Raw genomic sequence first — 22318 nt, 5'->3', positions numbered from 1 at the left:
AGCCTTAATCCTTGGGCACGTCCACCAAAGGTGAAAGAATGTACCTTCATTTTCTTTACATTTCCAATGCTCACATTATTTAAGTGATGTTGCTAACAATGATTAGTGAGGAGAGAGCTTAGCCATGAGCCCAGGTTCAGACAACAAATATGCTAAGCTAAACCAAGAGGGGCAGAGAGGAGCAAAATGGCTGTAGATTCCAGGAGTTTGCATGTTTGTACAATCTTGGCAAGCCGTTGTTTGGCTTATCATCTCGTGCAAAGCAGGCATTATGTGTGTGCTTTCACTTGGAAAAAACAAAAATGACTTAAAAAGCAAAACTTAATCCAGAGTAGTAAGTAAAATCAGTTTTTTTTAAAAAACGCACAGTAGTAAAAAAACAAAACAAAACTATAGGTGTAGTATCATGACACCTGCATTTGTTCTAAAAGCAAAACCCTGGAGACATTTTTCCAGGTGCATACCACCAGGTAAAAGTGCGTGATGATCAAACTGTGATCAGGCAGCCTTTCCGTTTGACTGACAGCTTCTGATAAATTAAAGTAATTGCTGGTGTTTTGCATTCCTTTACATCAGAAGTGATTCAATTACTTAGCAAGTTAACTGCCTAAATATTTTGAAGTAATTTGCAATAACTAGTCAGGCGAGTAATTGGATATCATGTTATCAAATTACTAGGGGGTTTTGTAGAGTCAAATGTAAGAAGTAATAATAATTAATAATGATGATACCAGCAAGGAGACCATGATGGTGTTTGGACTGTAATATGGAGCATTACAAACTAGAATATCACCTTGCAGATATCTTGACCGCAGGAAACAAGCAGGGATAAAGGCTGCAAATACACAAGGCTTTCTGAATGTCATTACTGCAAGGGAGACGAGGCCAAACAAAATGGTGGTGCAGAGGATCTTTGAATAGGATCTCCCACTTTCTTTTCCTTGATGAGCTAATTCAGGGGTTGCCAACCTTTTGTGGCCAGTGGAGACAATTGCAATTTCGAGAAAGTGCTGTGGGTGCCAGACACAAAATGGCTGCTTTGGAGGGTGGGGTGGTATATTTCTCTCCATTAGACACAAGTGGCCAACAGTTAGATATACAGTGGTACCTCAGGTTACAGACGCCTCAGGTTACAGATGCTTCAGGTTACAGATGCCTCAGGTTACAGTCTCCGCTAACCCAGAAATATTACCTCAGGTTAAGAACTTTGCTTCAGGATGAGAACAGAAATCGCGTGGCGGTGGCGCGGTGGCAGTGGGAGGCCCCATTAGCTAAAGTGGTACCTCAGGTTAAGAACAGTTTCAGGTTAAGAACGGACCTCCACAATGAATTAAGTTCTTAATTTGAGGTACCACTGTACTGCGGCCCATGTTTAGTTAGCCCCCAAATGGAAAACGAGCGAGGTCCTAACTAAAGAATAATGGCAACATAAGTAGACAGAATATGCACAACTCACAGACTTAACATATAGAATAAGAGAACGAGAAGAACCTACGTTTAAAGAAGATTGGAAAATGTTAATTGGATATATGGGAAATAATTGTGTACAGCTGAAAACGCCGGCAGCATTAAGATAAATTCAGCAGTGTAAATAAGTTTTGATGGATGCAATAATGGAATACTGAATGGTATAGTTTTTGTAAAATATGCAGGGATTTATGATATGTAAAACGAACCATGGAAAGATAAGAAGGTAAGTCACTGATATCTTAAGGATGTAAAATGAGTATTTTAAATTACACGGTTCAATTTATCTTCATCTTGCTTTGCCTTGGGGTGAGTGTGTGTGTCTCACATGCCAGGTGCAGGCCAGAGAAGCAACAAATGCAACTCTGACCTTTGTTTCTACACAGACTCACACAGATCTCCCCATTCTTCCTCCAGTCAAGCAAGCAGCATGATCAGAGATCAAGGATACATTACAACCAGGCAACACAACAACAACAACAACAACAACAACAAACATTTCAGGTAGAAAACAGGGACAGTGAAAGGTGTGGAGCATTCTAAGGGCCAGACAGAGAGTCATGGAGGGCCGCGTTCACCCCCCACCTTACTTTTCCCATTGCTCTGATCTTCCCTTCCTCGGTTCTGAAAGAACCAACCTCAATCATCAAAAGCATTCGAAAGAAACCGCAATCAAGATTAAAAGAAAATAAAAAACCCAGAATTTTCTCCACTTCCTTCTGATCCATTTAATTCTCGAGATATGCTACCGCAGAACAATTTCATGGAGAATTACTCAGAGAAAGGGCAGCTTTGTTTTCCGCATCAGCAGTCCTGCCATTCTACTTCCAGCCCCCTCCCGATTTATTTGTGTTTCCCTTTGAAGTCCCAAATAAACCCAGAGAAGGAAAAAATAACAATGATTTGTGGCATAGTATTGTGGTATCGCGTATAAGTCTCACATGGGGTGAGGCAAGCTGGGCTTAAATTTAACCCATCCTCGCCACCCTTCTCGAAATAGGTTTGTCAACCTGATGTGCAGAATTCTGAAACGAGGATGGGGAACCATGTGGTCCTTCAGATATTGTAGGACTCCATCTCCCATCACCCCTGATCCTTGCCATGCTGGCTGGGGCTGATGGAAGCTGGGGCAACGTAAGCTGATGAAATATGCACAGCTTGCAGATTTAACATATAGAATAAGAGAACAAGAAGAACATACATTTAGAGAAGGCTGGAAAATGTTTATTGAATATACCAGGGGAAATTGTGTACACTTGAAAACACTGGCAGCATTAAGATAAATTCAACAGTGTAAATAAGTTTTGATGGATGTAATAATGGAATACTGAATAGTTTAGTTTTTGTAAAATATGTAGGGATTTATGATATGCAAAATGAACCACGGAAAGAGAGGAAGGGAAGTCGTTGATATTTTAAGGACGTTTAAATGCGTATTCCAAATTGTAAAATATAAAATTTAATTACATACACACACACTCTTGAAAATCTCTCAACCTTACTTTGAAACACACCAAAGTTAAAATGCTAAATTAGATTAAAATTACCTTAATGTTCTAAGCATCTGCGTAGGCTTGTCTAAACAGGAATGTTTTTTGCGGCGCCAGAAAGAGTACAGTGAAAGTGCCTGTTTGATCTCAATAGGCAGGGAGTTTCAAAATGTAGGTGCTGTCACACTAAAATGATCGCGCTCTTACCACTGTGGAACAGGTATTATGTGTCACCTGTAGTAGTGCCAATTATGCCAATCAAAGCAGTTGTGTGGGCACATGTGGGGTAAGGTGATTTTGTAGGCCATCAAGGGCTTTATAAACTACCGGATTTTTCGCTCTATAAGACGCACCTAGTTTTTGGAGGAGGAAAACAAGGAAAAAAATATTCTGAATCTCAGAAGCCAGAACAGCAAGAGGGATCGCTGCGCGGTGAAAGCAGCAATCCCTCTTGCTGTTCTGGCTTCTGGGATAGCTGCGCAGCCTGCATTCGCCCCATACACATTTCCCTTACATTTTAGGAGGGAAAAAGTGCCTAGTGCCCCTTACCTGCCTTGCATTTGGCCCAGTAGCAAATTAGCAGCTATTGCAGATCTCCGATCGCCGGTGCCATATACAGTGGTACCTCGGGTTACATACGCTTCAGGTTACAGACTCCGCTAACCCAGAAATAGTATCTTGGGTTAAGAACTTTGCTTCAGGATGAGAACAGAAATCGTGCTCCGGCGGCGCGGCGGCAGCAGGAAGCCCCATTAGCTAAAGTGGTGCTTCAGGTTAAGAACAGTTTCAGGTTAAAAACAGACCTCCAGAGCGAATTTAGTTCTTAACCCGAGGTACCACTGTGTTGACAAGGCCTCACCCCTGTCAGCAATTGTGCTGCAGCATTCTGAACTAACTGCAGCTTCCGGATCAAGCACAAGGGAAGCCCCACATAGAGCGCCTTGCAGTAATCCGTTCTTGAAGTAATCAATGCGCAAACTACTGTGGCAAGGCTTTCCCAGTGCAGGAATGGCCGTCATTGTCAAACCAGCCTCAGTTGATAAAAGGCATTTCTAGCTAGATGGGTGGAGTATAAATATGATGATGATGATGAATAATAATAATAATAATAATAATAATAATAATAATAATAATAATTGCCACTGAGCAGTGGCGGGTCTTGTCCTCTCAATTTCAGTGGCACCCTGGGCGATGCCAAAATCCAGTGCCCTCCATCTCTCACTTTCCATTGGATTTCATAGTTGCGGTGCTTGCTGCAGTGCCCCCAAAGCTCCATGCGCGCTGCGATGGAACTGGTTGCGCTCCTATAGATCTGCATTGAGGCTACCTCAGTTTCCAGTGACAGATCTGGATCCAGAAGCATCCCCAAAACTATGAAACTGCTCCTTTGGGGGGAGTGTGACTCGATCCAGCGTAGGCAACTGACCAATTTCTTGGACATAGGAACGACTCACCAACAGGGTCTTGTCAGGATTCAAGCTTGTATTGTTTTCCCCCATCCATTTCACCACTGCTTCTTCTTTCTTCTTTGGTGATCCCTTGTAGCCGAATAAGATGGTCTTCCATGAACACTGTTTTAAAAGTGAGTCCATAAGTGACTGTGGAGGCCAAGTCTGGATCCACATGTCCTTCCACAGTGGGGACATAGGTTTCCGGGTGGGAGTTGATCACGGTGAGGGTTTGTCAAGCGTGCCTTCCTCTTAGCATGTTTCTCCCTTTTGTCCTGAGTTTGTGCGTCTTCAAAGGCCATGACACCTTTGGAAAAGGCTGTTCTCCAATTGGAGCACTCACAGGCCAGTGTTTCCCAGTTGTCAGTGTTTATACTACATTTTTTTTTTTTAGATTTGCCTTGAGAGAGTCTCTAAACCTCTTTTGTTGACCACCAGCATTACGCTTTCCATTTTTAAGTTGGCCACTGCATCCAGACATGGCCCAGGGACTGCACAGCCTCACCTGATTCAGACATTATGGAGGAATAGAACTGGGTCATCAGCATAATGAAGGCACCTTGAGTTGCTGTGCTCATTAGGCCTGGTATTCCAGCGGGTCTGGACGGATCATGTTTTTTTGCTAATAAAGAGTTAACTCCAACTTGCACTGTGTGATTTATTGCTAGCTCGCTTCTTGGGAGAAATGTGATTTTGTTTCCATTTTCATGAGCAATTGCCCCATTTGCACTTCTTGACCCAACGCATGAACCAAAACACAGCTGTTCTTCAAAATCTGCACGTTTCCAAATTTGTGGTGAGACAGTTGTACAAAAATGCATATATTATGGATAAAAAAAGCATGTACTCATGCAAAATGTATCGTATTCAGGGAAATCACTTGCAAAAATGTGCACGTTACCCAAAGCTGCATACAAAAATGTTTTTATTAGGAGAACTTTGCATTAGCATGCTGACAAATGTTTATGAGGATTTTAAAATGAAAGAAAATCTCAGATTGTGAAAGGTGAGAAACCGAGAGAAACCAAAACTGGCGGATTCATCCAGCCCTAGTTTGGCCTAATGGGGTGTGTGAACTTGATCAATATCCGAAGACCCACATGCTCCCCAGCCCCTCTCCAAGGATTCAGACAAGGCCTAACTGGGGATGATGATCATTGCCTTCCTTCTGGGGGCATGAATGCCTTCTCAGCCCAGCCATGTGCTACCCCATTAACTCTTCCTATTGGAAAGACAATGGGGAAATATGACTTGTAAAGATTTCTTGCAAGAAAATCATTATTGTAAGGCAAGGCTTCCCTATTTCTCAGCTCTACACACCAGCCGTGGCAGCCGGTAAGTGTTTTCAGCAGGGCAATGTATTTTCAACCTCATTTGTGTGTCAGCCTAAATGGAACACACTTTATTACCTTTATCCCTGCATCTCAATAAAGGGGGGGGGGGAAATGCTTTGCCAGTTCAGTGGAAATACAACCAGCACCCTTTCAGTGCCATGTGCTCATACGTAGGTCACTCCTGGACATCTGCTTTATTGAGCAGTTTGCAGGAAGGATAGATGAGCCTTCCTTCTATTTTTTTTTTGGTACAGGTGTTAGACAATGTTGTGTCAAGCAAGGGGATCTCCCAGAGTTTCCAGTGCAGTTTCCCCTTGCTTTCCATATTACACAAAGTCAGATTTCACGTGTGTGGTTGTTGTTGTTGTGGTGGTGGGCTGAATTTGCTGCACAATCAACTTCAGTTGCCTAATCTGAATTTGCTGGTTTGTCATTGAATCCCACCTGAAAATAGCAACTGTCTGGAAGTACCTACAGACGCACTCCCCCAAATTGAATTTCCTAGGACGGAGCCATAGGAAGCCACAGATCAGCAGGGCTCTCAAATTTCATCTTCGGAAATATATTAATATGGCTTGAAAAATGACTGGCTTAATCTCTCACCAGGTCTATGTTTGACTGCCCTCTGTTGGAAAAAAAATCTCTAAGGCACACATACACAATTTTAGGCAACTGAGAATGCTTTGGAAGAGGGATCACATCTCATTGATGCCCATCCCAGTTTGTATTTTTGGTTTTATTTGTGTGTCCTGTTTCATTTGTCAGCTTGGGCACCTCCATTTTGCAGGAGGAGAATTGGGACAGACAGACAGACAGACAGACAGACACACACACACACTCAGAGAGAAAGAGAGAGAGAGAGAAATATATACAGTGGTACCTTGGGTTACAGACGCTTCAGGTTACAGGCGCTTCAGGTTACAGACTCCACTAACCCAGAAATAGTACCTCGGATTAAGAACTTTGCTTCAGGATGAGAACAGAAATCGTGTGGTGGGAGCGCAACGGCAGCGGGAGGCCCCATTAGCTAAAGCGGCACCTCAGGTTAAGAACAGTTTCAGGTTCAGAATGGACCTCCAGAACGAGTTAAATTCTTAACCTGAGGTACCACTGTATTACCAAATAAATAGGCTTGGGAGCAGGTCAGTCTCAAGACATTTTTCTGCCTGAGGCAGAAATGTCGAAGGCTATGGAGTTATGTGACCCCCGAGCCAAGGAGATAAGTAACTATACAACCTTTAGAAGACATCTGAAGGCAGCCCTTTATAGGGAAGTTTTAAAGTGCTTTATTATGTTTTTATATATGTTGGAAGCCTTGGCTCGGGGGTCACATAACTCCATAGCCTCCAACATTTCTCCAATGAAAATAGGGATGTCCTGAGCAAAAGACACGGGTGGCACTGTGGGTTAAACCACAGAGCCTAGGACTTGCAGATCAGAAGGTCAGCAGTTCAAATCCCCGCGACGGGGTGAGCTTCCGTTGTTTGGTCCCTGCTCCTGTCAACCTAGCAGTTCGAAAGCACATCAAAGTGCAAGTAGATAAATAGGTATCACTCCAGCGGGAAGGTAAACAGCGTTTCCGTGAGCTGCTCTGGTTCGCCAGAAGCGGCTTAGTCATGCTGGCCACATGACCCGGAAGCTGTACACCGGCTCCCTTGGCCAATAAAGCGAGATGAGCGCTGCAACCCAAGAGTCGGTCATGACTGGACCTAATGGTCAGGGGTCCCTTTACCTTTACCTTTAAGCAAAAGAGGGACATTCTGGGATCAAATCACAAACTGAGATGCCTTCTGTAAATCTGGGACTGTCCCTGGAAAACAGGGGCACTTGGAGGGTCTGCGTTTAGACTCCGGGAGACATGCAAGTGCCTGCGCCACAATTCTACCTTAAAGTTTCCTACCTCCTCTTCCCCCCAACCCCATCGTTGAATATATAATTTGTTTTAAATTCTTTCTGAGACTAATGGGATTTAGCTCGGCCTTGAAGCCACATTTAAGAGGAACACTTTTAATGGAAGAAGCAGGAAGTGGCACGGCAGAGCCCTGCAAAGCAAAATGACTCTTTGTACTGCTTTTGCTGGAGGTTCCTCTCAGCTCTTGTAAATTTAATAAAGATGTCACCCTAATATAAATGGTTCTGCTTGAGAAACATCCCTTCCCTTATCTCCACCAAACTTCCTGCCTCAGGTTTTCGGCCTCCTAGGGGCTGCTTTAATGTTCTTGCAATACAACACAGCTCTTAGGAAAGGGAGCCAAGGGAATGCACCAGATCCAACTCAACTGGCCGCCCCATTTGGAGGACAAGAAGACGCTTCAGTGAAAGTGGAAAAAGTTCTAGAACTGAAGCATAAGGACACCTGTCCTCCTGAACCCAAGCAGAGAGGGGAAGGCTGATGCTGGCCATTTAGCTATTCCGTTATTTAAAAGAATGAAGAATTTATTTTATTAGATTATGCGTTCTTCACAACAAGGTTCCAGGGCGGTTTACAGCAATAAAATATACAGTGAGAAAAAGGAAAACATCATTTAAAAACAAGAAAACAAGTGTAAAACAACTAAAAACAGGTGTGTGTGTGTGTGTATACAGTCATACCTCAGGTTACAGACGCTGGAATGGGTTACTTCTGGGTTCCGGCGCTCGTGCATGTGCAGAAATGCTAAATCACGCTTTGCACATGCGCAGAAGCACTGAATCACGACCCGTGTGTGCGCAGACATGGTGCTGTGGGTTGCGAACGCTGCGGGTTGCGAATGTGCCTCTCGCACGGATCACGTTCGCAACCTGAGCGTCCACTGTATGGTTCTAATACGGATGCAAATGGCTATTAGCCATTACTCCGTGGTCATTGACAGTAATGCTTCTGAATGCCAGGTGCTGAAAACAGCAGGAGAGGAAAGTGTTCTCGTGGTTTGAATCCTGCTTGCAGGTTTCCCACAGGCATCTGGTTGGCCACTGCAGAACAGGATGCTGCACTCGATGGGCCATTGGCCTGATCCAGCAGGCTCTTCTTATGTTCTTAGATGCAGACCGGGATGAAGATTTCTATTGAAAAGGCTTGTTGAAAGAGGACAGTCTTCCCCACCTTTCAGCAAAAGCATGCAATCACCGCACACACTTTGATGAGCAGACAGGGCAAGGCAGCCACTGTGGGAATGTTCAGGGTGGCAGGACAGGATATATTGTTTATTAATATCCTTCCTAACTTGTGCTAGCTAGTTTCTTTATGTAGCAGAGTTACAATTTCCTTTCTTACATGCACAGCAGATAACTGGTTGCAGGCTCACTATTATACAATTCAGTCTGTATCGGATCGAATTGTATGTTCCTGGTAAGTTCCCTTGAATCCCTCTTAAAAGAATAAAGACACGACAGTCTTATTCAAAGTGAATAAAAGAAGTTTACTCACATCAGTTTACGGTTGGATTCCTGAAGGCAGACTTAGTTACAAATATGTACATGTGGATCTACTCCATATGGGGGAATGACCCCAGTGCTTCTGCTAGCTGAGAAGCTAGGAGAGCATTCCTAGCTAAAAGCTGGTCAAACGAAGAAGGAACTGAAAAAAGAGAGAGGTGTGCTGTGTGACTCGTCCTTTTGTTACCTGGACAGGTATGGTCACACCCACCTTCTATCACATGCAAAAGAAGGATGCTCCAGCCAGGAGGAACAGGAAGTTTTGACTGGCTGGACCAAACATTCCCCCACATGTCTTCTCTAGCATTACAAGGAATGTTGTACTTGACTGCTCTCAGCAGATTACATCGGATTGCTGGAGGCCATATACACGTGGACATGAGTTGCTGAGAATCACAAGTGGGGAGAGTGCTTCCTTGTGAGTTTCCCATGGACATGTGGGAGAATAAAATGGCCTTCACTTGACACCTAGAATCTAGGAGAAAGGACATTAGATGCCGGCATTTGGTCTGAACTCCGCTAAACTACCCAGATCCAAATCACACTGACACAAACACTCCTTGAGTGTTTTTCTCTGGCTGGAATGTTCATGATCTGGCTCCCAGTATGTTTCTGAGCACAATTCAAAGTGTTGGTGCTGACCTTTAAAGCCCTAAACGACCTCAGTCCTGTATACCTGAAGGAGTGTCTCCACCCCCATTGTTCTGCCCGGACACTGAGGTCCAGCGCTGAGGGCCTTCTGGCGGTTCCCTCACTGCAAGAAGCCAAGTTACAGGGAACCAGGCAGAGGGCCTTTTCGGTAGTGGCACCTGCTCTGTGGAACGCCCTCCCACCAGATGTCAAAAAGAAAAATAACTACCAAACTTTTAGAAGACATCTAAAGGCAGCTCTGTTTAGGGAAGCTTTTAATGTTTAATAGATTATTGTATTTTAGTGTTTTTTTGGAAGCCGCCCAGAGTGGCTGGGGAAACCCAGCCAGATGGGCAGGGTATGTATAAATAAATAAATAAATAAATAAATAAATAAATAAATAATAATAATTGATCTCTGATCATGCCTCTTGCTTGCCTGAATTGATGATAGAGGGGGATAGGGAGGAGAGTATTTGTAGAAACTAGCCTACTGGTGGACAAAGCTAAAATGTGCATTTGCTGCTCTGTCTGCTTTTCCTTCTGAGCCCCACTTGCCCTTGGCATGTGGCCCCCAGAAGGTTTCTGAAACGCGAATGTGGCCCTGGGCTGAAAAAAGTTGCCCATCTTGCTCTAATTGGAGACCATTATCTGAATGGGTAATGCTAGGATAGATGATACCAGGACACCCTGAAAGTTGTTGAGCTTTTTCTAAGGAAGGCCCCCAAATTGTTGAGCTGCTTTTTAGGAAACCACCAAAATGGTTGCGCTTTCTTTTACAAAACTGCCAACCCCCCCCCATACAATTTCCCAATTGACTTGCCTAAGATCCAGGAGAAAGCACCACCTTTCAGAATTTCACCCCCGGATGTCAATTCCGCCTTTGAAATCCTGGCAGCCCTAGTGATACTGAAGGAATGGCAGAACTGCAGGAATTCACACCTCAGGGATGGGAAACTGAACTAAAAACTGAATTTTGCCTGCAGACGTTTTTGCTCTCACCTGCGATAATCTCTCTCCATACTCCAATAAGTCATAGATGAAGTGGAGTTAGATTCCCGAGAAACAAAGTTGACTGCTGCAAACTCCTTGTTGCGCCGACATCTCCAACTGATCCAATCTCACGTTGGGAGCAGCCAGGCTGCCTTGGGCTGGGTGTGTTTGTCTAAACTTTGGGGTAATAAAAAAGGATGCTACAGATTCATCAAGAGTTAGGGAACTGTCGCTGGAAAGAGACATACCCTGCGCGATGGGGAGAAATCCATACCCTGCTCTAATGAGCACACCGAACAGCAGAACAAAGCTATTTAGATCCTGTCACATTTTATCTCTTCTGCTCCCCAGTTTTATCAGGTTAATGCAGCAGAGAATACACTGGGAGAGCAATAGCGAAAAGAGGCAACAGAGCCAGCCTGGGCGAGTCTCAAAGCTGGGCTCTGCTGCACAGGCGGACCAGAGCAGGGAAGGGGGAGAAATCTGATTCAGTTCCCCTCTGAAGATGCATTTACCCAATTTTCACTATCCGAAACAACAGACAAACCAAAATCCATCCATCGGAATTTGCATTCCTCTGAATTTTTCAATTTGGTTCTCCAGATAAGCATAGTGTACAAAAATGTGTGGCACCCCCCCCCCCATGGTGGGGGAGGCAGCGGGTGGACTGTTTGGGCAGCACGAAGCCTGTGCATACACAAGCCACCGCGTCTCTCCCAGGAGAGATGTGTGGGTCGGGTGCGCTGCAGGCGCCGTGGTGAGTGCTGCCTGGCATTTTGTCACCCCACTCAGTAGTGACACGGGGGGAGGCCTGCAGCCAAGGAAACGGGGACAAATGGCTGGCCCCCAGCTGGCTCCAGCGCACCGGCCGGTATGCCAGGCGATCTCCGGTCCTGGGTGCAGCATCAGCGACCCCAGTTTCAGAAGCTGGAGCACGCTCTAATCAGCAGAGTAAACGCTACGCAACAGAAGTGGCAGGGAAAGGCTGTGTTGAACATATTTACAAGCGGTTTATTCAGCGTACATCAGGACAATAGGAAAAACATGCCTTCTCCCCTTCATGTCCAAGCAAGCAAGCATAAGCAAAAGCAATACACAAACGGAAGTTCCCAGCAAACTGTGCTGGAGTGTAAACAGGCATGTGACACACAACAGTCATGCCTGTTCCTTTTAAGGTGGAAGGGAATATCCTAACACTGTACCTCCCTTCCTCCGCCCCTGCCAGAGGCACCCACAGAACCACTAAGGGAGAGAGGCCCATGGAGGTCATTGATTAACAAAGGAAGGCAGGGGCCTGGAGGGGGCCTAATTTGGAGCTGCCAGAGAGTTTTAGTGTGCTAGCATGCATGCATGTGAAAGAGTTCTACCTATCCAAGGACCTAAACAATAGTTATCACTGATGAAACATCAGCCAAGAGATTGTGGGCTGTTAACCACCCATCTGCTTAATAATAAATGCTTGCCAGGGCCCCTAACAACTTATCACTTGTTAGTCTCGCTTTCAGCAGGGCATCCTGGATTTACAGAAGCTGCTGGGGCAATGGTGGTGGCGGGCGAGGGGCGGTGGCAGAGGCATGGTGTGTGTGTGTGGGGGGGGGGGAATGCCCTGGATTTGGGTGGGAAAATGTTGGAAGGTATGTAACAATATTAGACTGGCGCCAATTGTCACTTACTGTTAGTATCAACATAGTAGCCAAATGACACAGAAGATAACGCACACATCGTGGAGGAAACTGAGATGCCCATTTAGGGTTTGGGGTGAGATGTGGGCCCTGGTTTTGCCCTGGCAATGCCAGGTTTGTTTTTTTGCTGCTGCAGCCAAGATGCCGGTGTTGGAAACAGAGGAGGGCTCATTCACATGCAAAGGAGGTTGCTTTCATTATTCCTGCAGCCCATTTCCTAGGCATTCCAGAAGCAGCGAGGTGTGGTTGGAGCTAATTAGGTGAACCATTACCTCCCATTATTCACTCTTGGGGGTGTAACATCCCCCCTTGTCCCCCCTTTTTTCTTTTTGCAGGGAGTCTACTTTGGGCTAGGGCTCAGCCTATGCATATTTGAAATGCACAAGAAGCTAGAAGTGTCTAGCGTGCCATGTCCGGTAAACCAAGCAGTGGGCTGACAAAGCGTGATATTCATTTATTTAATTTATTTATTACTTGAATTATTGATATACCACTTAATGCCATTGTAGGCTTCTAAGTGGTTTCCAAGTATTAAAACAGTTGACACAAACACCGAAATATTAACACCCATCATCAAACGATGCAATAAGCAGACCCTATTAAAAACATTTAAATATAAACACCCGTAATTAAAATATGCAACCAAACAATCCCGCTAAAGCAATGTAGGCATTAAAAGCAGGATTGAATAGATGGCAAATTACTGTAATGAGGTTTCCTATTTTGTGCTCTGGGCCATGGGTTCCCCTCAAATAAATGGACATCAGACAACTTCTGGGCCAGAGAGTTGTGCTTTAAAATCATAAAATGGAGCTGGCCCTCCAGATGTTGTTGGGCTCCATCATCTCTGATCTTTCAGGATGCAGGGGGGGCTGGTGGGAATTGGAGCCCAACAGTATTTGGAGGGCCACAGGTCTCCTAGCCCAGATGTTGTGACATTCCCTTATTTTGGATGCTAGTAAAACCCTTTCTAAGGGACGCGGGTGGCGTTGTGGGTTAAATCACAGAGCCTAGGACTTGCCGATCAGAAGGTCGGTGGTTCAAATTCCTGCGACGGGGTGAGCTCCCGTTGCTCGGTCCCTGCTCCTGCCAACCTAGCAGTTCAAAAGCACAAAAGTGCAAGTAGATAAATAGGTGCCACTCCGGCGGGAAGGTAAACGGCGTTTCCGTGCGCTGCTCTGGTTCGCCAGAAGCGGCTTAGTCATGCTGGCCACATGACCTGGAAGCTGTACGCCAGCTCCCTCGGCCAATAAAGCGAGATGAGCGTGCAACCCCAGAGTCGCCTGTGACTGGACCTAATGGTCAGGGGTCCCTTTACCTTTAAAACCCTTTCTGATACAATGGAAATTGGTGGACATGCTCGAAGGGCTCACCCAGATTTCATTCTGTGCTGCATTTCTTGGCACAGATCTGTGCTTATCCAAGCCCCCACCTTTCCTCTCTTTGTTTTTGCCCTGGTGCTTTCCCTGCAAAAGCTCACTCTTTAGCGTTGAACTGTATCCACAATCCACAATCCTGGACATGACCTGGGGTGTGTTCACAGGGCCACAAAGAGAGGTTTGAAAGCCCAGAGGCTCATCGCTCCTGCCCTGAACCTCCTTTGGCCCTCGTTTTCTTGTGCATTTCAGAGCACCGCATGAATCTGCCCTGATTTATTGGACATCTTCTGTTGGGATTCTTTAGCAGTAGACTTCTCATAAAGGGCTTTTGCCTTCCTGAGCTGTCCAGCTGCTCATCAGTACATGGTCCTCAGGGTGCTGTATGGTTTTCTTTTTTAATGCGTTGCGTCCAGCAAGCTCACATTTGAGATGCCAATTACGAGCCGGTCTCCAATATGGCTGTGTTTTAACAAGCCCCAGAGTTGCCGTGTGCCGTGAACCTGTACATGCTGTTAACAAAAGGCCACAGTGCCTTCCCTTTCCCCAGGCTTTCTTCTGCACACGTATAAAAACAAAAAGATTTCCAAGGTTGACTTTGGACTCATAGCAATAATCCAAGTTGACTTGCCGTTGGCTTTCGCCATCACTCACCCTGTCAAGTCTTGAACAGAGGCAAACTTTTGCATTTGTCCACCGAAAAGGCAACTCAGGGTAATAAAAAGGTCCCCTGGGGATGAAGGCATTGCAGGCTGGGAGAGTGATCCTCAGAGATGATGGGGGGAGTGCTTTCAATGAACTGCAGAAAATGAACCGCAGCACAATGGAAGCAGCACTGCATTCAGTGCATACAGGACAGCATGGAAAAAGATGACCTTCTTCCATTACTTAGGATTTCTGCCCATGCAACACACCCTTCTCAGGCACCCCCTCTCTCCCCAGGCCATGGAGCATGCAAGAAGGGAGCCACATGATCTTGTTCCTGCAGATTCCAAACCCTCTGGGCATTCTGTACCAACCATCCCTGCCCGGGAAGTGTCAGCTGAAGCCTCGCCTCCTGAAGATGGAGCGGTTTGAAGGAAATACGAGCCCTAAGAAGCAAGAAGAGGCTTACCTTGGTGTCTTCCTTTTCCATTTTTTAACAAAGTTTTATTAAGACATTACAATAAAAAAATTAACCTTAAAAAAAAGGAAAGGAAAGAGAAAAAGAATACAAAACAATGTTTTACAGATAAATCTTGACTTGTCCCATGCAGAGAAAGGCTGTGTTACTTTTATTGTTGTTAGCCGCTCTGAGCCTGGCTTCGGCTGGGGAGGGTGGGATATAAATAAAATTTTATTATTATTATTATTATTATTAACCCTTCCAGCTCTCACCTGGAAGCTGGCCTTTCTTTTCCCACCCTCCCACCCTGGGAGATCTTCTCTTCTCTGCCTCTTACACAGGGTCTTTAATCAAGAGTCCACCATAGTTCTTCTTTTTTCCATAGTTCTTCCAGCAGGGCTGGGGCATGTCTGGTCCAAGGGCCACACAAAGCCCTCCGAACTTTCTATCTAGAGTTAGGCACTGTCCCCAGGACAACACTTCCTGGTGTGAGCAGAGGATCCCAGTGTCGGCAGCAAACCGCTATGTACAGCGCATGTGCGGTGTCGCACACATGCGCTGTACGTAGCGATGCCGCACATGCAGTGTACATAGCGGTTTGCTGCTGGCGCCACTCAAGTTCCATATGGACGGCGCTTGGATCCCTCCATCGCTGCTACAGCCACATGTAGAGGACCCTCCATTCTCGGCTGTAGTGGCGATGGAGGGATCCCAGCACTGGCCGTATGGCGCTGGAGTGGCGCAGCTGGCAAACCGCTATGTACAGCGCATGTGCGGCATCACTACGTACAGCGCATGCCACACATGCACCCTACGTAGCAACACCCTGCCCCGGGTGTCACGACGCCTTCGTTCGCCCCTGATAATACCCTTGTTTAGTTAGTCACTGTAATCTGTGTATATTAAGGAGAAATGTGTCCTACGTAGCAGCTGTTCAGGATTTCAGACAGGGAACATTCCTCTCCTACCTGGAGGTCCCTGTGACCTTGTGCATGCAGTGCAGATGGTGTCTGGTCGTGGTGGTTCAATACCTCTGGCTGATTATCTCCACGAGGTCCCATAGCAGTGTATTTTAAAGCCTACCTGAAATTCCATGGAACAATAGTTCCTTTGCAACAGGCCTTCTGCTGGGTTTCTCTCTATCTTGCCAGATGGTTCACTTGCCCTTTCTCCTGCCCCGTGCTGTTCACAAGAGTTCCAGACTCTTTAAAAATGGATCTGCAGTTTTATAGACCTCTTGAAAAATTAATACAGGTGCTTCATGCTAGGCTGAGAGGAGGAAGATGAAAAAGCAGGCATGCATGTGGTCTGCCCATTACAGGGTCATTTCTATTGTTATTAGTAATATTATTTATTGGTCTACTTCATAGACAACAACCTGAGGCCCCGTTTCAGCACAAGGGTACCCTTTCTTCATTTCCCTGCCCCAAACAAGGCAGCAAAATGGGCTATCTCAGGAAAGATCTCTCTGCCTGAGCCCTTGAGAAGTGCAGCGTGGCATAGTGGTTAGACTGTTGGACTACGACCTGGGAGACCAGGGTTCAAATCCCCACTTGGCCATGTAGTTCACTGGGTGAGCTTGGACCAATCACAGTCTCTCAGCCTAACCTACCTCACTTTCATGGACTCGTTGGACACATAGCAATGGTGGGAGGAGCCAGCTGGGAAACATCAAGGGGAGAAGGCTCAGAATCAGGGGATTGGTGGTGGGATCATGATGAGTGGTCAGAGGGAGAAGACTGTGGGGGGTGGAGAGAGGAGATTTCGGAAGCTAAAGAGGTAAACAGGGCTTAGAGAGCTGGGAGAGTCTGTGGCAGAGAGAAGTCCAGAATCAGAAGCAGGAGAGGAAGGCGCCCAAGAGGCAGAGGGTCTGGCTGGTGAAGAGGCACAGGTGTCTCCTGCTGCTGTGACAACCTTCTCTCCTCGCTGGTCTCCCAGAACCCACAGAGGCATGAAGCGGGAGGAGCAGAGGACAGGCATGCTGGCGCAGTCTCAGATTGCTTGCAGAAACCCTGGGAGAGGAGGGCACTTAGGCAGGGATCTTCCAACTGCCTCATAGGGGCAAGACCTACCAGAGAGAGTTGCTGTGCTCATTAGGGCTGACACTCCTGTGCCGATCCTGATTTTTCTAATGAAGAGTTAGCTTCACTTAACTCTGTGTCATTTACTGCTGGCTGACTCCTGACACCAACAGCGCTGTTGCAGGGATTAAAGGTAAAGGTAAAGGATCCCTGGATGGTTCAGTCCAGTCAAAAGCAACTATCGGGTCATGGTGCTCATTTCGCTATGGGCCGGGGGGGGGGCAGTGTTTGTCCACACACAGCTTTCTGGGTCATGTGGCCAGCAGGACTAAACTGCACCGGAACACCGTGATGGAAACCAGAGTGCATGGAAACACCGTTTACCTTCCCACCACAGCGGTATCTATTTATCTACTTGCACTGGTGTGCTTTCAAACTGTTAGGTTGGCAGAAGCTGGGACAGAGCAACGGGAGCTCACCCCGTCACAGGGATTTGAACTGCCAACCTTGTGATCGGCTATGAGGAGGGGGAAACCCATGTAAGATGCCCTGTTATGCTCCTTAGAGAAAATGGTGAGATAGAAATGAAATGAATGAATAAAGAAGGACTCCCTTTCCCACCCTTGGGCTGGTTGGACGAGTGGCCTGACTCAACAGAACGCAACTTCATGCCTTCATCTGTCAGCACCGCTCATTCAGGGAGGTTGCTGTTACAAACTCTGTTGGAGTGCCAGAGTGCTTGGCCTCCATCATTTGTTTGTTTGTTGCCAAGATCCATTAATGAGCGGAGAAAGAGGAGGGAAGTCTTCACAGGGAAAGAAAACACACCTCCAGAACCTCGTGTTCCTGGGCCATGTGCAGACTCCATGCTGCGTCTAGGAAATAACTTATTTATAGGTGAACGGTTAACATGCAACGGCTCTGCATATTTCATAAGCTCTGGCGCTGAATGGAGATTAATTAAGCCAAGGCATGGCAAAGCAAAGGGTTGTTGGGGAAATGTAGGCTCTGTGGCAATGGGATGCGCAAGCGTGTGACACTGCAAAACCGGCACACGCCCCAGGCCTCTTGTACTCCCTCCTTGGGAGCTAAATTAAATTCAATAATTAATAGAGCTTTATTAGTCTCCCTCCCTCCAACGGCAGCCGTTTCCTATTAATCAACGGGTGTTTACATGAGCAACGGGGGGAGAAGATAGGAGGTAGCTTCATACTGAGTCAAGCCAATGGGCCATCTGGACCAGAATCGGGGAGCGTTTTTGGCCCAGTGGGGCAGATTATTATCCACCCCGCCCCCGGCCACAGACCAACTTTGTCCTGCCCACCTGTCAAAGTTGGCCCATGGGATTTGGGCAGGGGGAGATAGCGATGAAGCAGGACTGAGCTCCCCCCATAAATAAATAAATAAATAAATAAATAAATAAATAAGAAAGAATTACTTCATTCTATCAGCCCTGAGGGATTGTTTCCAGGTCACTGCTCCTACATAGCCTCCAATATTTCTCATGAAAATAGGGACCTCCTATTTAACAACAATAATAACAACAGTAACAATAATAACTGTTGTTGTTGTCGTCATCATCATCATCATCATCATCATCATCATCATACTATTTATAGCCGACCCTTCTAACTGGGTTGCCCCAGCTGCTCTGGGTGGCTTCCAATATATATAAAAAATAAGAAAACATTAAACATTAAAAAAATTGCCTGTACAGTGGTACCTCGGGTTACAGACGCTTCAGGTTACAGACTCAACTAACCCAGAAATAGTACCTCGGGTTAAGAACTTTGCTTCAGGATGAGAACAGAAATTGCACAGTGGCAGCGGGAGGCCCCATAGCTAAGGTGGTACCTCAGGTTAAGAACAGTTTCAGGTTAAGAACGGACCTCCAGAACGAATTAAGTTCTTAACCCGAGGTACCACTGTAGAGGGAATGTCTGTGATAGATGCTGTGGGTTTTGCATGTGCGCAGGCTTCGCACTATCAAAATAGTCACACCGCTGGCTCCCCCTCAGCTGTAGGGTGGCCGACAGACTCCAAGTCTGGATCCCCATAAAAAGCTCAACAACTCTGGTCCCCCCCCCAAAAAATATATGAAATAAAGTCAAACCATTTTTACAGGCCAAAAAAATAATAAAATTCAATGGGTGTGTGTGTGACAAGAAATTTTCCGCACCGGGTACCACCTGACCTTGCTATGCCACTGCCATGGGCTCCAGGAAGCTTCACAGAGTACTTTTTACAGCAGGGTAGCAACAATACTGCTTTATTCCAGTGCTGTTTCCAGGACTGGCCACGAGATGGCAAACTCGAGGCAAGGTGGGCCTCTTCCAGGCAGGAAAAATTTCTCCCTAGCAGCGCCGAATGCTAAAGCAAAGGGGTTTTGGGTGCGCCCAGGTTTAGCAGCAATTTCCACATTGACAGGGGAGACAAGCCATACACGTTACCAGGAACAAGGCTCGCAAGTGCATTTGCAGCATCCCTCCCACCCCCCGGATAAACATGCCCAAGGTGCTTTGATGAGCATCCTTTCCCATTATGCCCCCCACCTGCTGCCTTAACCTTTTGAATGTCAAAACAGACGGGGTCGCCTCCTTTGCATTTTGCCCCGACGTCTTTCTGAGAGCCCCCCACCCGCCCCCGCCTGCTTGCGTCCTGCCGAAATGGTAGAGAAGAACTCATTAGCAAGGCAAAGTAGATAATTACATGTTTTAAATTTGCCTGCAACGTGTTTCCCACGGAGGAGCTTATTTATAGGGAGCCGGCTACAATTTTACAAATCAGGCTCGAAACTTTATAGTAAGTTGCTCTGGGCTGTCCCCAAGCGCAGCATATTTTCATGGCTGAAGGCAAGTATCAAATAAGATACAAGAAAGTTGCCTGAATCTCACAGCCCTCTAAAATTGGGTTTAGAATTTATTACATGTTCTTTCAAGAAACTCAGGGCGGTACACATGGTTCTCTCTCCACCCCCCCCCGCAGAAAATACCCTCACAGAGTTTATCATCATAATACTGCCATGAAGCAGGTGTACACCTGCCCGGTTCAAACAGAAACAGTGGTGGAAGCATGTATTTTGAGGTGTCAAAAACTTATTGCAGATAAGCTCAATAAGAGTCCCCATGCAACTTCCCCCAATTTGGTGCCTTCCTGATGCTTTGGACTACAAACCCCATCAGCCCCAGCAAATATGGTCAATTGTTAGGGATGATGGGATTTGTAGTCTAACAGCATGGAAAAGGCTAGGAGAAGCTGGTCTACAGCAGCAGCACTATAGGGCAGGTGTCAGCAAACTTCTTCAGCAGGGGCCGGTCCACCGTCCCTCAGACCTTGTGGGGGGCCAGACTATATTTTGAAAAAATAAATAAAGAATGAATTCCTATGCCCCACAAATGACCCAGAGATGCATTTTAAATAAAAGCACACATTCCACTCATGTAAAAACATGCTGATTTCTGGACCGTCCGCAGGCCTGATTTAGAAGGTGATTAGACCAGATCTGGACCCCCACCCATGCTATAGGGTTTCAGAGAGGTGAGTTTTCAGATTCTACTTTGAGATGCGAAAGATTGAACCCGGGGTATTTTTAATAAAATAATAACATTTTATTTATATCCCTCCCTCCCCAGCCGAAGCCGGGCTCAGAGCGGCTAACAACAGTAAAAGTAATACAGCATTCTAAAATCAATTCATTCTAAAATCAATTCAAAATCAAATTAATGGCAACCATTGGGCTAGAGATCTATGAGGATTACCAAAGGAGCGGGTCAGGCTGTGCCTTGGCCAAAGGTCTGGTGGAACAGCTCTGTCTTGCAGGTCCTGCGGAAAGATGTCAAGTCCCTCAGGGCCCTAGTCTCTTGTGACATATTTTTGTATGCAAAACACATACTCTTTCATTAAGCTATGGCCCTTCCCTGTGGGTCATGGAATGGGAACCTGCAGCCCTCCAGATGGTGTTGGACTGTGGCTTCTGCCAGGTTCAGCCAGCATGGCTATTGGTCAGCAACGATGGGTGTTGCGGTTCACAACATCTGCAGTGCCAGGTTGGGAAAGCATATCTTTTGCTAGAAACAAAATGCCAGTCACCCGTGGGCTTTCAGATCAGTGAAGGATGGAGCTATTGCATCGTGAAGCAAGACAGAGTGGAGCCACAGAGCTGAAGGAGACCTTGTCTGCCATGTAGTCCAAATCCCAGCTCAGTGCTGAAAATCCTGAGTTAGAGCATCTCCAACAGATGGCATCCGTTGAACCAGGCATTCCCAAAAGGCAAACACAGGCACAATGATTTGCTAAACAGGGACAAAAGGAGCACATTGAATTGTTGCAACAGACTTACCTTCTTTTGCCTAGGCTTTCCTTGTCCCATGAGACTGCACACTGTTTTATGGGTCTGAATCCCCAAATCTCTGTTTAATTTGTTTTAATTTGCTCTTTTATTGGTTTCAGGTTGCATGTTTGCTTTAACGGATATTGTTTTTATATTGTACACAGTGTACGCTGCTTAGAGAATTTTGAAATAGGAAGCTTCCGTGAACCTGACTATCGCACTATCCCACATGGTTCAAAAGCCACTCACTGCCTGCAAAGTATTCCATGCTGTTGGCTTAAGTAGGCAGGATGAGGCCTCTTTGCAAGAGGATTAATTTCTGTTGAATATTAAGAGAAACTTGATGAGTAAGGAGGAGTCTGACGATGCAACCAATGGTCTGGAGCAGGCTTTCCCAAACTTGGGTCTCCAGCTGTATTGGACTACAATTCCCATCATCTCTCACCACTGGTCCTGCTAGCTAGCGATGATGGGAGCTGTAGTCCAAAAACATCTGGAGACCCAAGTTTGGGAAACCTTGGTGTAGAGCAGCGGTTCTCAACCTGTGGGTCCCCAGATATTGTTGGACTACAACTCCCATCATCCCTGAGCTCTGGCCTTGCTAGCTAGGGGTGATGGGAGTTGTAGTTCAACAACATCTGGGGACCCACAGGTTGAGAAAGGCTGGTCTAGAGTGATGGTGGGCTCTCCTCCAGTGGTGGTCTTTAGAAAGAGGCTGAGGAACGTTCTGCTGAGGATGCTCCCATTTTGGGTTTCCTACACCAAGAGGCAAGCTGGCTCCAAATCTCAAGAACCTGCATGGCTTTCTGGCCTTCTCCACCTGGCCCTCAGGACTGCCCAGGCCACGCTCCTTCCCCAAGCCACTGCCTCATTGCTCCATGACATCCTCTAGCAATTTTTCCTGGCTTGAAGGCGTCATTGAACTGTGAACCTCCTGCTTGCCTGCATGGAGGATGGGGAGTGGTGTGTGTCAGGCCACACCCACTTTGGCCACACCCACTACTGGTATGAAGTCCCCAGGAAATCGTC

The 22318-nt window shown here is 46.3% G+C and overlaps 1 long non-coding RNA gene across 1 annotated transcript in view; it reads right to left on the bottom strand.

Moving 5' to 3' along the window:
• The window catches only part of LOC310749827, a 285263-nt gene extending 266380 nt beyond the window's left edge, over positions 1 to 18883 (bottom strand). The window contains exon 1 of the long non-coding RNA XR_014541826.1: positions 18683 to 18883. This is a non-coding gene — a long non-coding RNA (uncharacterized lncRNA). The remainder of the gene's footprint in view (positions 1 to 18682) is intronic.
• Positions 18884 to 22318: the final 3435 nt, after the last annotated feature.

This window comes from Podarcis filfolensis (assembly GCF_964270895.1).
Source record: "Podarcis filfolensis genome assembly, chromosome: 14".
Lineage (NCBI taxonomy): Eukaryota > Metazoa > Chordata > Lepidosauria > Squamata > Lacertidae > Podarcis > Podarcis filfolensis.
The sequence above is the reverse complement of the archived record's forward strand: the minus strand, read 5'-3'. Positions and strand labels throughout refer to the sequence as shown.